Here is a 13,709-nt window from a genome sequence, read left to right as displayed (position 1 = left end):
ATATGCTGGATGCGGTGGCACTATATATATGGGGTTAGACTGCCCAGCTGGATAAGCCGGAAATGTATTATTTGAATTTGGCTTTTGAATATTTGGCACAATATATCCAGGTGGAGCTGGATAGATGATCTCACTACCATAAGTTGGACGGACACTGTTTTTGTTCCCATTTGTGAGGTAGTATGGTCCGTGGTTCCTCTGTGGAGGTGGGTTTTGCTCTAATTCTATATGGCCTAGTGTCATGGCATCTGGACGGCCAATGAAGGGGTATATATTTATGGAATGTGAGCTTCCTGAGTTGTTAAGAGAGCCAGCTGATGTCAAGTTACCTGTACTTGCTAAATTCATTCCGGCGCTGCCTTGTTCACTGCTGTTTTGGAGAGCAGGCGGTTTAGCATCTGTGTTTGAATGTTTCATTGCATCACTTTCATTGTCTGATGGAAGACGAGGATGAAATGCACTATGTAGGTTCAAGACTTCTGGCTGGAAGGTCTGGACAGGAGCCGTGATATTTTTTGATGCATTTCTATTAATTGCATTCATGAAAGAAATAAAATTATGATGAGGATGAAGTCTGTCACCCACTGATGGTGTTGGGACAGTATGTACTGCTGTTAGCTGTGGAGGTCTCAAAGTTGTGGACATCCATGGTGGCCATCTATTCTGTTCAGTATTTCCCAATGTCATTTGGGATGCCCATTTAGTTGGATTTTGCATGGAACTGTCGGGGGCTTTGAAGGAGTCATTGTCTCCAATATTAGTTTGTCTCACATCTAAAGGCTTGTTTTTGATACTTTGGGGCAGAAATAGATCGACTATGGCTGGGCGAGCTGTATGGAAAGAAAGTGGTGGATTTGGTGTTAAAATGGTGGGTGCTACTGGCTGTTCTATTGTGGTTACGGAATGTGGTGTTGGTGGAGTTGCTGTGATCTTTATATCTGATGAAACAATATTATCAAGAGGATCCTGAGTTCCATTGGCACTAGCCTGTGTTTGTGGGTGTGGCAAAGTGATTAGAGGTTCAGGGGTCCACTTGAGAATTTCTTTCAAGACATTGTCAACTTCACTATCACTTGCAGAATAGACACCAGTGTCACTATTGAATATGCCACTTAAGTTAATAGAATCGCCAAAGCTAGGAGATACAGAAGTTAACTCATGATAACCATGAATAGCAGAATCATTCTCAAGATCTTTGATATTTTCTGACTTGTTCACGAGATGAGTAATCAAACTTTGCATATTTTCCATTGTTTGGAGTGTGTTGACCATGTCTTTATGCTCCAAAAGTCCATATTTTTCCTTGAGAAGATTAATTGCTTCTTCCAAAAGCCAAAGAGCTTTTGTAGTAAGATTTTGGGTATCTAAGACTTCATGAGTGATCAAAGATGTATCCAGAGGTCTGTTTAAACTTAGTCTATCTAATACTTTGCTTATCTGTTCTGCTACAGATGAGACCGTTTCAGTGCTGTTTCCTTGCAATATCAGGGGCACGTCTACATCACCTCCCTTGTAGGATTGTTTTGTAGGCATGAGATGCTCATTGGGTTTTGAAGATACTGCAAGAAAGGGACTCTGAATTGGCAACTGTAAGTTGACTGTTTTCTCTTCTGTGAGTTGTGCCACTCCATGATCTTTAGGACTGTTCATCATAATCAGAAATGGACTCGGAAGGAAAGAGTTGTTTCTGAGGTCAGCCATATTGGATGCAGCGGAAGGAAATTTGGACAGACCATATGAAGGACTTCCAGACATGTGTGTTGCTGATTCTGGAAGCGCATCTGTTTGTTTTATTTTATTTTCAAATGTTCCCTCAGGTCGATCTGTACTAATTTGTTCTGTTGATGCAAGTAATTTCTCATCATTAGTGGGAGATTGGACTGTCGTTTCCTCCACCCTATTTATTTCCATTTCATTGGAAGCATTAGAATTTGACAATGAAACTTCTGCTTGGCTTTCTGTTTGTAAACCATCAATAGCAGGAGGCTGTTGTACTGTCGTTTCATCTCCCCATTCAGAAAATGCCAGATTGGATGTTGTGAATGGAGTGTACTCTTGACTTGTAGACGTGTCATTAAGTATTTTGAAAACTAAGTCCTGTAACACCAGCACCTGATTGGATAAGTTACTAAGCTCAGTGACCACAGGATCCTCACCATAAATCTGAGTTGATGATAAGGTATCATTTTTATACAATGACGTTGACTCATCAGGTATTATTCCAGATGATATATTACTACTGATAGTGATCTCTTCATCTCTATTTGCTTCAGTAGTATAAAATACTTGGTCTACTTCAGGAGTATTTGTAGCCGAAATTGTGACTGTCTTTGGTGACATTAAATCAAGTGAAAGTGCTGAATTGTCGACAGAAGATGGATATGCCACAATCACATCTGGTGACTCAGTGACAACTACAGTATTATACACTGCACTGACCTCCTGTGGCTGAAGATATGTTATGCCAGGTTGGAGATTGACTAACGTGGAAGGTTGGATGAGGAGACTCGTAGGTAGTGGTGTTGTGGTTTGCATACCAAATCTGGTGAGTGCTGGTCTGGTGGGAAACAAAACATCCCCCTTATAGTGGCTCACACTCAAGGATTCAGGGTGTTCTTGCACAGGTGGTCTGTAAGTTGTTTTATCCTGATATCTCATACTATGGAAACTATGATTATGTACAGTATTATTGGGCCCTGTAGCTGAGAGTTGTACAGCACTATAGAATGGCAAATTTGTATTAAACTGGTGCACCTCATCTGTTGGAACATTCGATGATGCTTTGAGAGACACACTGGTAGAGTGGCTAGAAGCAGGTTTAAACTCGGTTAAAAAATTACTTAATCCATCATCATAGGTACTGAAAAGGCCAACGGTAGGCAGCCCTGAAGTAAAGGTCAAGTCATCTGTAGAAACTTTCTTATCAAGACCACCTAGTCTCTGTGGGAAATCAACTTCCTCTTGATAAATTGGTTGCTGAAAATACATGACAGTTGTTGGCCTGATAGATGCATAGGCACTTATGGGCTCAGGATTGCTTAAAATTGTAGTTTCTTGTATGGGTGGATAGAAATTCTCCATCTGAGCCTGTGGATCTGTTGAGTAATCCCTCACATTGTGGGAAATGAAAACCGGTTTTGGAGCTGAAATCGGTCCAGGTTTTGGCAGAGTAAACAAATCATTTGGAATAGTTGAAGTTTCGACTTGATCAGTGCCTTCTTCCTCAAGATTTTCCTTATGTTTTTTTGTGTTGTTAATAGACACAGAATATAATGTTGTAAGTGTAAATTTATTATAATCAGAAAGCAAATCGCTAAATGACAACTGTGAGCTGGGTGTCGGTTCCTGAGACTGGGTTAGTTGATCTTCACCAGTCAGCTGATAGAGAACTTCTTGAAAGACAAATGGGTTTGGATATGTAACATCCGATGAGGTGTTTCGTGGAAGAACTTCTTTTAATGTTCCTTTAAGGAGTTCTATTAGAGTCTCAGGGTCGGGATCACCTGGGGCCGAGATTGAAATATTGGCATAACTGTTAGGAGCAAGGATAGCAGCCGCCATTGTGTCAGCCCATTCAAGCATAACTTTTACACTGGTTGTATTCTTTTTCATGTTACTGGAAGCGGCTAGAACCGAAACAACCAACTCCTCTTCAGGGTTATGATGAACAGAGTCATCATTTGGTGAAACAGTATGAAGTTGAGTATGGCTATATTCTTGATTGCTGTCATCCAGACTGTCACTGTCATTTGTGTGTTTTTCAGCCATGTAATCCTTAAGAACCTTATGGATGTGTTCAGAAAGTTCTGCTTTTTCTAGGTCAACAAGTCCAAGAGTGTCCTGTGAATGATTTGCTTCCGAGATATGACTGCTTGATATTTCATTGTCTTCCCAAGATAGTGAAGGATTTTGTTTCACAGGATCAGTGAAAGAATCTTGCAAATGTTGACTTTCTTCAGCCACTGATACTTGTGTTGCATAATCATTACTGACTACTGACTGGAATGTCTGTAGTGTGTCAAGGGGAGGCAGTGAGGTAGTAACTGTGGTTGTCAAACTACTTTGGTTTCCAAAGCCTTGAACAGATAATGCATCCTTTACACTATATGGAGCTATGACAGGAGGCCACGTGACAATATTTTGAGAATACCTTTGGGTAAGAGGTGCTGCAGTCACTGTAGGTGTTGTTATTGTGGTTACCGGTGATACATCTATTGATGATGGGGAAGAATTTTTAGTTTCTTGTAGAGCTTGGGCTTTGCTGAGAGAAGAAACAATAGCAAGAGCCTGATTTATGTCGCCATCTGTAACTTTCAATAACTCCTGCAAAATGGTTCGGAAAGGATTTTCAGGTCCAAGAAGAACTTCCATAAATGCTGGACGTGATGGAGGAAAGTCATTTAAAAGTGTCAGTTGAGTCAATAGCTTATCCAAGAGTCCTGATGGGATCTGGATACCTATTCCAGGTTTCTCAGGTGTAGCTGGCATAGTGGTTATTGATGTGTAGTACCTCATGATATAAAAAAACCAAGAGAAAAAATGGATTATATTTTCAGATGTCAGTAAAGGTCTTATACTCGCAGGAGCTTCAGCGAGGTGTTGCTGAACCCAATCAAAAGAAGGGGGGTGAGTAGAGAAAAGGGGATTGGTAGTAGTGGGGGGTTTGGAAGGCACACTCGCACTCACTGAGCTCCTATCATGGGGTTTGATGTTGATATTTCCTGTAGGTTGGAGGACACTCTCCGTGGCAGGTGGTTCGGTAAAGGGCCTGAGGCTTGGATGGGTCACAGACATTGGACGAAGGTTTACTTGGCTATCATGAGGGAAAATACTCAAGTAAGTGTGGTTAACCTTGCCCGGGATTGAAGGCTTGGACTCACCAGGGCCATGTGCTCCGTCAGTTGAAGTAACAGTAAGCAGAGGCATCTGTGGAGGCTTTATTGCTGTGTGTACCTCTTCTGGCCAAATGGAAATGCCCATTGCAGGAGTGTGTGTCCCATATGTTATATCAGTATCAATGATTGGAGGATCATTGCTAACATATGTATAATCAGAATGCATGCTAACAAAAGTTTCATGACCCGAGTTAATATCAACATTTGTCTCATCAGAATTAAGCCCCATATTTTGGCTTAGCAAGTTGTGAACAAAAGTTTCACCGAATTGCACATTCACATTGGATTGCTCAGTCACCGCATTAATTGGACTTTCCACAGGTCTGTCATACATATCTGCTGGTTGAAAGCCAACGTTTACTTGCTGATTACTGACATGGAACCAACCAGGGAGTGTATGCACATTGGTCTGGTCTGGACGTATACTGGTATGGTTTTCCTCCGGATTTAGATTACCATCATCATTCTGCATATCAGGTCTTCTATTAGTATTGGCAAAACTAGGGCTCATATTGGCAATGACTTGAACTGGTCGTATATTTGAAGTGACTTGTTCAGGCCTTACGTTAATTGCAGCCTGACTGTTTTCTATACCAACGCCAGAATGATCAGGTTGTATACTAATGTTGGCTTGACCAGGTCGTTTATCAACACCAGTATGAACAGGTAAGTCGATGCTAGGTTGAAAAGGTCGTATATCAGTATTAGCTTGACCAGGTCTAATATTAAAGTTAGAGTGTTCAGGTTGCATATTGTTTGGTAGAGGATGATGTGTATTGGCACTGATATGATTAGGTCTGACATCAATGCCAGCTTGTTCAGGTCTTATATTAATGCCTGCGTCATGGGGTCGTATATTAATGCCAGCTTGATCTGGCCGTATGTTAATGACTGCGTCATGGGGTCGTATATTAATGCCAGCTTGATCTGGCCGTATGTAAATGCCTGCGTCATGGGGTCGTATATTAATGCCAGCTTGATCTGGCCGTATGTTAATGCCTGCGTCATGGGGTCGTATATTAATGCCAGCTTGATCTGGCCGTATGTTAATGCCTGCGTCATGGGGTCGTATATTAATGCCAGCTTGATCTGGCCGTATGTTAATGCCTGCGTCATGGGGTCGTACATTAATGCCAGCTTGATCTGGCCGTATGTTAATGCCTGCGTCATGGGGTCGTATATTAATGCCAGCTTGATCTGGCCGTATGTTAATGCCTGCGTCATGGGGTCGTATATTAATGCCAGCTTGATCTGGCCATATGTTAATGCCTGCGTCATGGGGTCGTATATTAATGCCAGCTTGATCTGGCCGTATGTTAATGCCTGCGTCATGGGGTCGTATATTAATGCCAGCTTGATCTGGCCGTATGTTAATGCCTGCGTCATGGTGTCGTATATTAATGCCAGCTTGATCTGGCCGTATGTTAATGCCAGTTTCATAAGGTTGTACATTAAAACCAGCTTCATCAGGTCGTATATTAATGCCAGCTTCACCAGGTCGTATATTTATACCAGCTTCATCAGGTCGTATATTGATGCCAGCTTCATCAGGTCGTATATTAATGCCAGCTTGATCAGGTCGTAAATTGATGACAGCTTCATCAGGTCGTATATTGATGCCAGCTTCATCAGGTCGTATATTGATGCCAGCTTCATCAGGTCGTAAATTGATGCCAGCTTCATCAGGCCGTATATTGATGCCAGCTTCATCAGGTCGTATATAAATGCCAGCTTCATCAGGTCGTATATTGATGCCAGCTTCACCGGGTCGTATATTAACGCTAGCTTCACCAGGTCGTATATTGATACCAGCTTCATCAGGTCGTATATTAAAGCCAGCTTCATCAGGTCGTATATTGATGCCAGCTTCATCAGGTCGTATATTAATGCTAGTTTGATCTGGTCGTATATTGATGCCAGCTTCACTAGGTCGTATATTAACGCTAGCTTCACCAGGTCGTATATTGATGCCAGCTTCACCAGGTCGTATATTTATGCTAGTTTGATCTGGTCGTATATTAACGCTAGCTTCATCAGGTCGTATACTAATGCCAGCTTCACCAGGTCGTATATTAATGCTAGTTTGATCTGGTCGTATATTGATGCTAGTTTGATCTGGTCGTATATTGATGCCAGCTTCATCGGGTCGTATATCAATGCCAGCTTGAACTGGTCGCATATTAATACCAGTTTGATCAGGTCGATTAGTTTCATTAGGTCCTACATTAACGCCAGATTCATCTGGTCGTAAATTAATGCCAGTTCCATCAGGTCGTATATTAATGTCAGCTTGATCAGGTCTTATATCAATGGCAGCTTTATCAGGTTTTATATTAATGCCAGCTTCATCAGGTCGAATATTGATGCCAGCCTCATCAGGTCTAATGCTAATACCTGCTACATCAGGTCGTACATAAATGTTTGCCTCATTAGGTCGGACACTGAAACCAGCTTGGGCAGGCTGTATAATCATGTCAAGGTATTCAGGTCGCCCAAGACCATCAGGGAACATGCTCGCTTGGTCAGGTTGCAAATCAAAATCAGTTTGGACTGGTTGCACGTTAATGCTAAATTCACCAGGGTGCAAGAAGATATTGGCTTGGCCAGGGTGTATGTTGTAACTTACTTGATCATCCCAGAAAGTAATACCAGTATGGCCAGGTCGTGTGATACTAATAGTTTCAGCTTGACCAGGGCGCATGTCAGTATTAACTTGATTAGACTCAATATTGATCGTTGTTTGGTCAAAGGGATGTATATTAACATTTGTTTGTGTTTGCTTATAAATGCTGGTATAGGTAGTTTGTGTTCCAGTACTGGGATAATACGATGCTATAGTAAGCATGTTATGACCAGGTTTTATATTAATGTTTGCTTCATTAGGCCTCATAGCAATACTACCATGATCAGGACTTGTATCAGAGTGTATAAATAAGTGTTTGCTAAGTTGTTCATTATAACTGAATTCAGGTCGAATGCTAATACCTATTTGGTCTGGTTGTATAATGACTGAGGTTTTGCTGGTCTGCAGATTAATGTTACTTTGAACTGTAGGATCTGCAAGATATGGTTTTATGAAGCTTTCGTTTTCATAAGGCCATTTGATATTCTGTGAAGCAGAGGTACCTGGTCTTACACCTATAGCAACTGCGCTTGGTTTGATATTCATATTGGTGTTTCCAGATTGTTTATCAGCACTGACTTGGGCAGAGAAGGTGAACACATTTGTATGACCATGTAGAGATTGTAGCTCTTGATTAGGTCTATGATTTACAGTGTGCTGATCACCTTGGCCAGGATCTAGATGAAAATGTGCCTGATTCTGATTATGTACATTCATGTAAGTAGTAAATGTAGGCCCAATTCCAACATTCAGTTTGCTTGTTTCTAGTTCTAGTGATAGAAGCTGGGAATTAAATGTTGGAGTCAGCACCTCACCTGTATATTTTGTTTTCAAGTGCAGGTATGTCGGTTTTTGCATCAAATTATTCACAAAACTGAGCATGCTTTCATCAGGGTATTTGGAGTAAATGGCATCTACTTCAGACTGAGGGTATAAATATGTGGTGAATGGTGTTATTTCGGGGGTTATTCCAAAATTGGTAAAGGTGGAACTTAACTCAGGGTACCATGTCTCCAATGTAGAAAACAATTCTGGGGAAGCATAATCATCGTCTTGACTATCTGCATAGGTATTATCATCATACTGGTATGGGCCAGATACATATAAGTTAGTAAATACTGACTGCGGATGCTCAGGAACCAAGGAAGGATAAAGTGATGGCTGGACAAATGAAAGGACTGGGGGATGACTTGTGGGGAAAATAGGGGTCGTTGGATGTAGCACCGTGGGGAATGTGACAGAGTCCAATTTAGTTATGAGAGTATTTTCCAATTCGAGTGGCGCTACAAAGGTTACCATTGCATCAGGTAAAATATGCAGCTGGGCAGACTGTGGACTGATGGCAAAACTAAAGTCCAGTGGTTCTTGTTCATGAAAGTCGGTAGTGGTGTGAACAGTGGCAGATGTTTCAGAAACGCTTTCAGTCTGAGGACCTCTTGTTGCAGACACTTCCTGAAAAACTAAATGCAAAGGGTCTGTACCCATATGCTGTGGTCTGATTGAAATTTCAGCAGTGTCAGGAAAGACAGGGATAGTGATTTCCTCAGGTCTGTTTTTCACTGGTGACTTCTTTACTAAGTCTATAAGATAACCCAGGATGTCTAAATCAGTAGAATTCTTTGGAAGAACATTTTTAGTTGCAACAAACAACATATTTTCAAGTTCTTCTATTTGGGCTGCAGTAACATTTCCTGATCCAAGATATTCTGCCTCTAGTGGAATCATCGTTTCTTTCAAACTTTCGTCATCGCTAGGCTCCACTGAAACCCCTGAAAAGGATGAAACTGGATGGCTAGTAACTGTTTCAGTTGAAACCAAAGCAGAATAAGAGTGATTCCAAAAGGGAAGCCTGTGATCAGCATGAAGATTGTTTTCCGCCCAGTAAGGTTCATTATCCTTGAAAGTCATGAGGAGCTCTTGGGCAGAAGATGGTGGCCGGGGGTCTCTCCACGGGAAGTTGTCATGTGTATTATCATAAAAAGTGGCTGGCAGATGGTTTGAGTTAGGCTTGGTATCCTGCTTATTAGGATTGCTGAGGAATGGTGTTACAGTTGTAAAATCGGATGAAGGATGCTTAAAGAAATACCACTGCTGCAGTGATTGATTCATAGAAGCTGACTGAAAATCAACATCAACTGCTGGGCTTTTAAGTTTGGAGCCATATTTGCCAGAGCTGATGCTTTCAATGCCCTTCTTGTTACTCGATGGGCGAAGGTGGTCGTTTTGAGTATAAATAGCATTATTGGTAGTATTATCTTGAAATGAAGGTTCATTGGGTGTTTTTGTACTATAGGAGCTTAGAACCTCATTCACAATGTCATACAGGTGAAGTGAGTTTGTGGAGGAGAGCATAGAGGCTGTAACACTCAGAGGCTGAACAGTGGATGTCCTTTGGGTCGTATAGACATTATTCAAGTTATCCATTAAGCTATCAGTTGACGACTCTTGACTTAAAATATCCGAAGCTGGTGTTGCCTTTTGTTCCAAGAGATCACTATACCAAACTTTAGAAGACCATGAGTCCATGAAATGCTGTGTTGATGACTCAGGAGGAGGATCAGTTGGCATTTGTGCTTCTCGACTTGGAAAGAAAGACCAGTAGATTGGAGGCTGAGGCGATACTCTCTCTCCTTGGAACCTGTCTGTCATTTGTTGAACTGATGACCCTGAAGCCTTTTTATTACTTTGTGGTTCACTCTTGGGACTGTTGTTTGCATCCTTAGAAACTTCAGTTGAGTCATTTTTTATATGGAGGAGTGTGTTTTTTTCTCCTGTATAAGAAGACACATTTTTCTTGTAATAATTATACAATATGATAGGCTTTTCTTGTTTGGTTGCATCATGAGTTAATCGTTGTGTTGGGAATGCCCATGGTGGTACTGTGGCCTCCTTTATCATTCCTTGGGCCTTGCCTGGCTGAGGTGTTGTTATTTTCACCCTGAAGGGCGTTTCAGAATTAGGATATGATGCAACGGGCCCTGATGGTTTTTCTCCTGTGCTGTCATCAGACCACAGTGCTGTTGTGCTGAGCAAGGGGTCAAGAGGTGTAAGTGGAACCAGATTCGTTTTTTCCTTTTTTACCAAAGCTGTTTCTGGTGAGTTGGCTGGTGTTGCTGAAACACGGGAGGGCTTCCTTCGCATAGAGGGCTCTTGTATGGGATTTGAATAATTCTCATTTGAGGAAGAATCTGTTGCTACTGTTGTAAATCCCGCTGGAAAATAAGTTGCGGTGTTCTTTAACTTTAAATTTATTGCTGAGCTTTGTGTGGCGTCATAATCATTTGGAATTATGGTATCCATTGATGATTCAGGTGATAATGTGGCTGTTCCAGGCATTAGCTTTGCAGGCAAGGCATTTGAATTTTGACTATCTACATTATCACCCTCTCCATTATTTGTGATCCTTTTGCCCACTCCAGGGGTGGTTGTAGATACTGTTGTGACAGTTGGCGGTCGAAATGGACGTCTTGTTGTGGTTCTTATGTATAGGGGATGGTTTGGATTTTCCCAAGGTGGAGTTGTTGAAGATGTGTTCCTTATCACTGGTCTAGAAGATGTGTCCGTTCTTTCTGTTGGAACTGGTTTGCTAGAATACTTGAAAATCAGAGGTAAGCTGGGTTTTTGTACCTGGGTTTCTTCCAATGGCAACAGAGATTCTGCTTCAGTTGCTGATTGTCCAGTGTTTAATCTTGATGGGGTTTGCCCTATAATTTCTGATGTAGTTATAAATGGCCACGGGAATGTTGCCTTGGTTGTTGTTTTCATGTTATGAGGGAGCGCCCATGACAGAGATGTTACTGGTGAATTTGTTATCATTGGCTGGTTGGTGATTGTTGCTCTGGAAGTTGTTGGGGTGTGAGAGGGTAGAGGCCTAAGTGTTGTATTTTCTGTGTGAAATGTTATAGGTATGGGAGTACTTTTATAGGTTTCAGTAGACATAGACATAAGACTGCCTGTCAATGGCACTGATGACTGTCCACTATCAGAGACATTATTAGTTAGGATGTTTGTGAGTTGTATTATCCGGTCTGATGTGGCTTGATTCAAAGAAGGGAAAAATGATGTTAGGTGCTCAGTTGATGTTCCAGAAGCTGTTGGCTGAGGCAGAGAATCATTGCCACCAAACAGAGGTCCAGGGAAGGTGTACATGCTTGAATCACTAGGAGGTAGAGAAGGTAAGCTTATTGGCGTGCTGTTATGGTTGAATGGCCATTTTGTTGATGTGATGTTGGGAATCTTCTCAAAAATAAACCACTGTGAAACCTCATCCCATAAATTTTCCATGGATGTTAGTTCTACATTTGCTGCACTTGGTTCCACTGTATCAGTAGCAAATGCTGGTCGGGTTACAGTATCGGGTATTGTTGCTGATGTTAGTCCTGACATGGAGTGCGGTACAGTGGTAGAGGGGTCCCTTGTTTTTATAGGGCGACTGAATGGCTGTCTCGTTGATGTTTTGATGTAAAGCCCGTCTTCTAGTTCAATCCATTTTCCTACATCAGTTAAAAAAGGACCATTTGTGGTTGTGACTGGAGGCGACAGTGTTTTTTCTGTGGCAGCTTCTAGAAATAGATCATCATCATGCTGACTGAATCCAGAATCGTTACCCGCTGGTGAAAGGGCATGAACTGCAGCTGTTTCAGCTGAATGTTCTAGAGGTCGCTTACTCTCTCCCTTAACATAAAAAAATGGCCAAGATGCTGAAGTATTTTGTGTAGGTATAAATGGCCGCCGGGTTGTTGTTTTTACATACAAACCTTCTTCAAGGGCTGTCCATGAGCGAGTCTCCTCTGTGTCCCTCTCTATAGTAGGGGGGGGTATCGTGGTTGCAGGGGAGGTCTGAAGGGGCAAGGTGGATTGCAGGAATAAGGGATGCAATGAAGTCAAGTTCCAAGTAGAGACATATTTGAGGTAGTTCTTAGATGTCGCTGCATCCCCGTCTGCAGTCTGCTCTGACGTTTCGACAGACCTCACACTAGATTCAGTTCTTAGAGAATCATCAGATGTCTGAAATTCGTCAGTCGAAAGTGGCGGTTTGGTTACATATGATGTAGATTGCATTGATTTATCTTCCATTTTTTCTTCATCTGCTATCGAGTCAGACTCCATGATGATGTCATACACCGTGTCTGTGCTAACATCTAACACTGGCACTGTGAAATCCTGCACCATGGTAGTGCCATCCACCACTTCAGCGCTGGTGCCAAACAAGGCCCTTCTGGTGGTGTCAGGACTCTTCCCTCTTGTGGTGTCATATGCATCTCTTGTGGTAATATTATTATATTGTGAATCTTTGGTGCTGTTACTGTCATATGCAAGCCCTGTGGTGGACTCGGATATTGTTTCCGGGGAAGTATCAGACGCCACTGTTTCTTTTGAGGTAGTAGTCACTGTATTTGATGGCGGTGTAGTGTATGCTACAAATTTTACGATGCCATTAGAGAATATGTAATGTCCCTTTTTATTGTTTGTCTGGAGAACCGGCTCCTGCGATTCGTATTGGTAGATTAACGAGTCTGTATTTATTTTGTCAACTAACCCTTTTTCTTCAAAAGCTTCATTTTTAGGAGGTAATTTATAAAGATTACTTCCTGAGTATTTCATCGGCTGCAATATTTGACTCACCTCCCTTTGCCTTCCCATTCTCTTATGGAGGTTTGGCCCATTTTCTTTATTAAAGGCCTCCGTAGGGGGAACTGCACTCTCTGCAAAAGAAGACGAAGACGTATTATTCATCAAGACGATGATCTGTCATATACATCAGGGTTCTTCAAGGTAGGGGTCGCATAATAATGATGACGATGATGATGATGATATACATAATATTGATAATACATATATATTTATAAGTACATATATCTGCATTTATATACATATATACATGCTCACAGACACACACATATATATACATATATATATAAATATATATATATATATATCGGGCAGAGAAAAAAATGTGATAAAAAGTACAAAATCAATCTGAGCCGTGAAGAAAAAAGCTTGAAGAACCTTGATAACATGACTGTATATATATACATATATATATATATATATATGTGTGTGTGTGTGTGTGTGTGTGTGTATGTATGTATGTATGTATGGTATGAATGTATGTATGTATGTATGTATGTATGTATGTATGTATGTATGTATGTATGTATGTATGTATGTATGTATGCACACACACACAC

Source organism: Penaeus chinensis, chromosome 34 (assembly GCF_019202785.1).
Source record: "Penaeus chinensis breed Huanghai No. 1 chromosome 34, ASM1920278v2, whole genome shotgun sequence".
Classification (NCBI taxonomy): Eukaryota; Metazoa; Arthropoda; class Malacostraca; order Decapoda; family Penaeidae; genus Penaeus; species Penaeus chinensis.
This window is presented reverse-complemented; position numbering follows the sequence as displayed.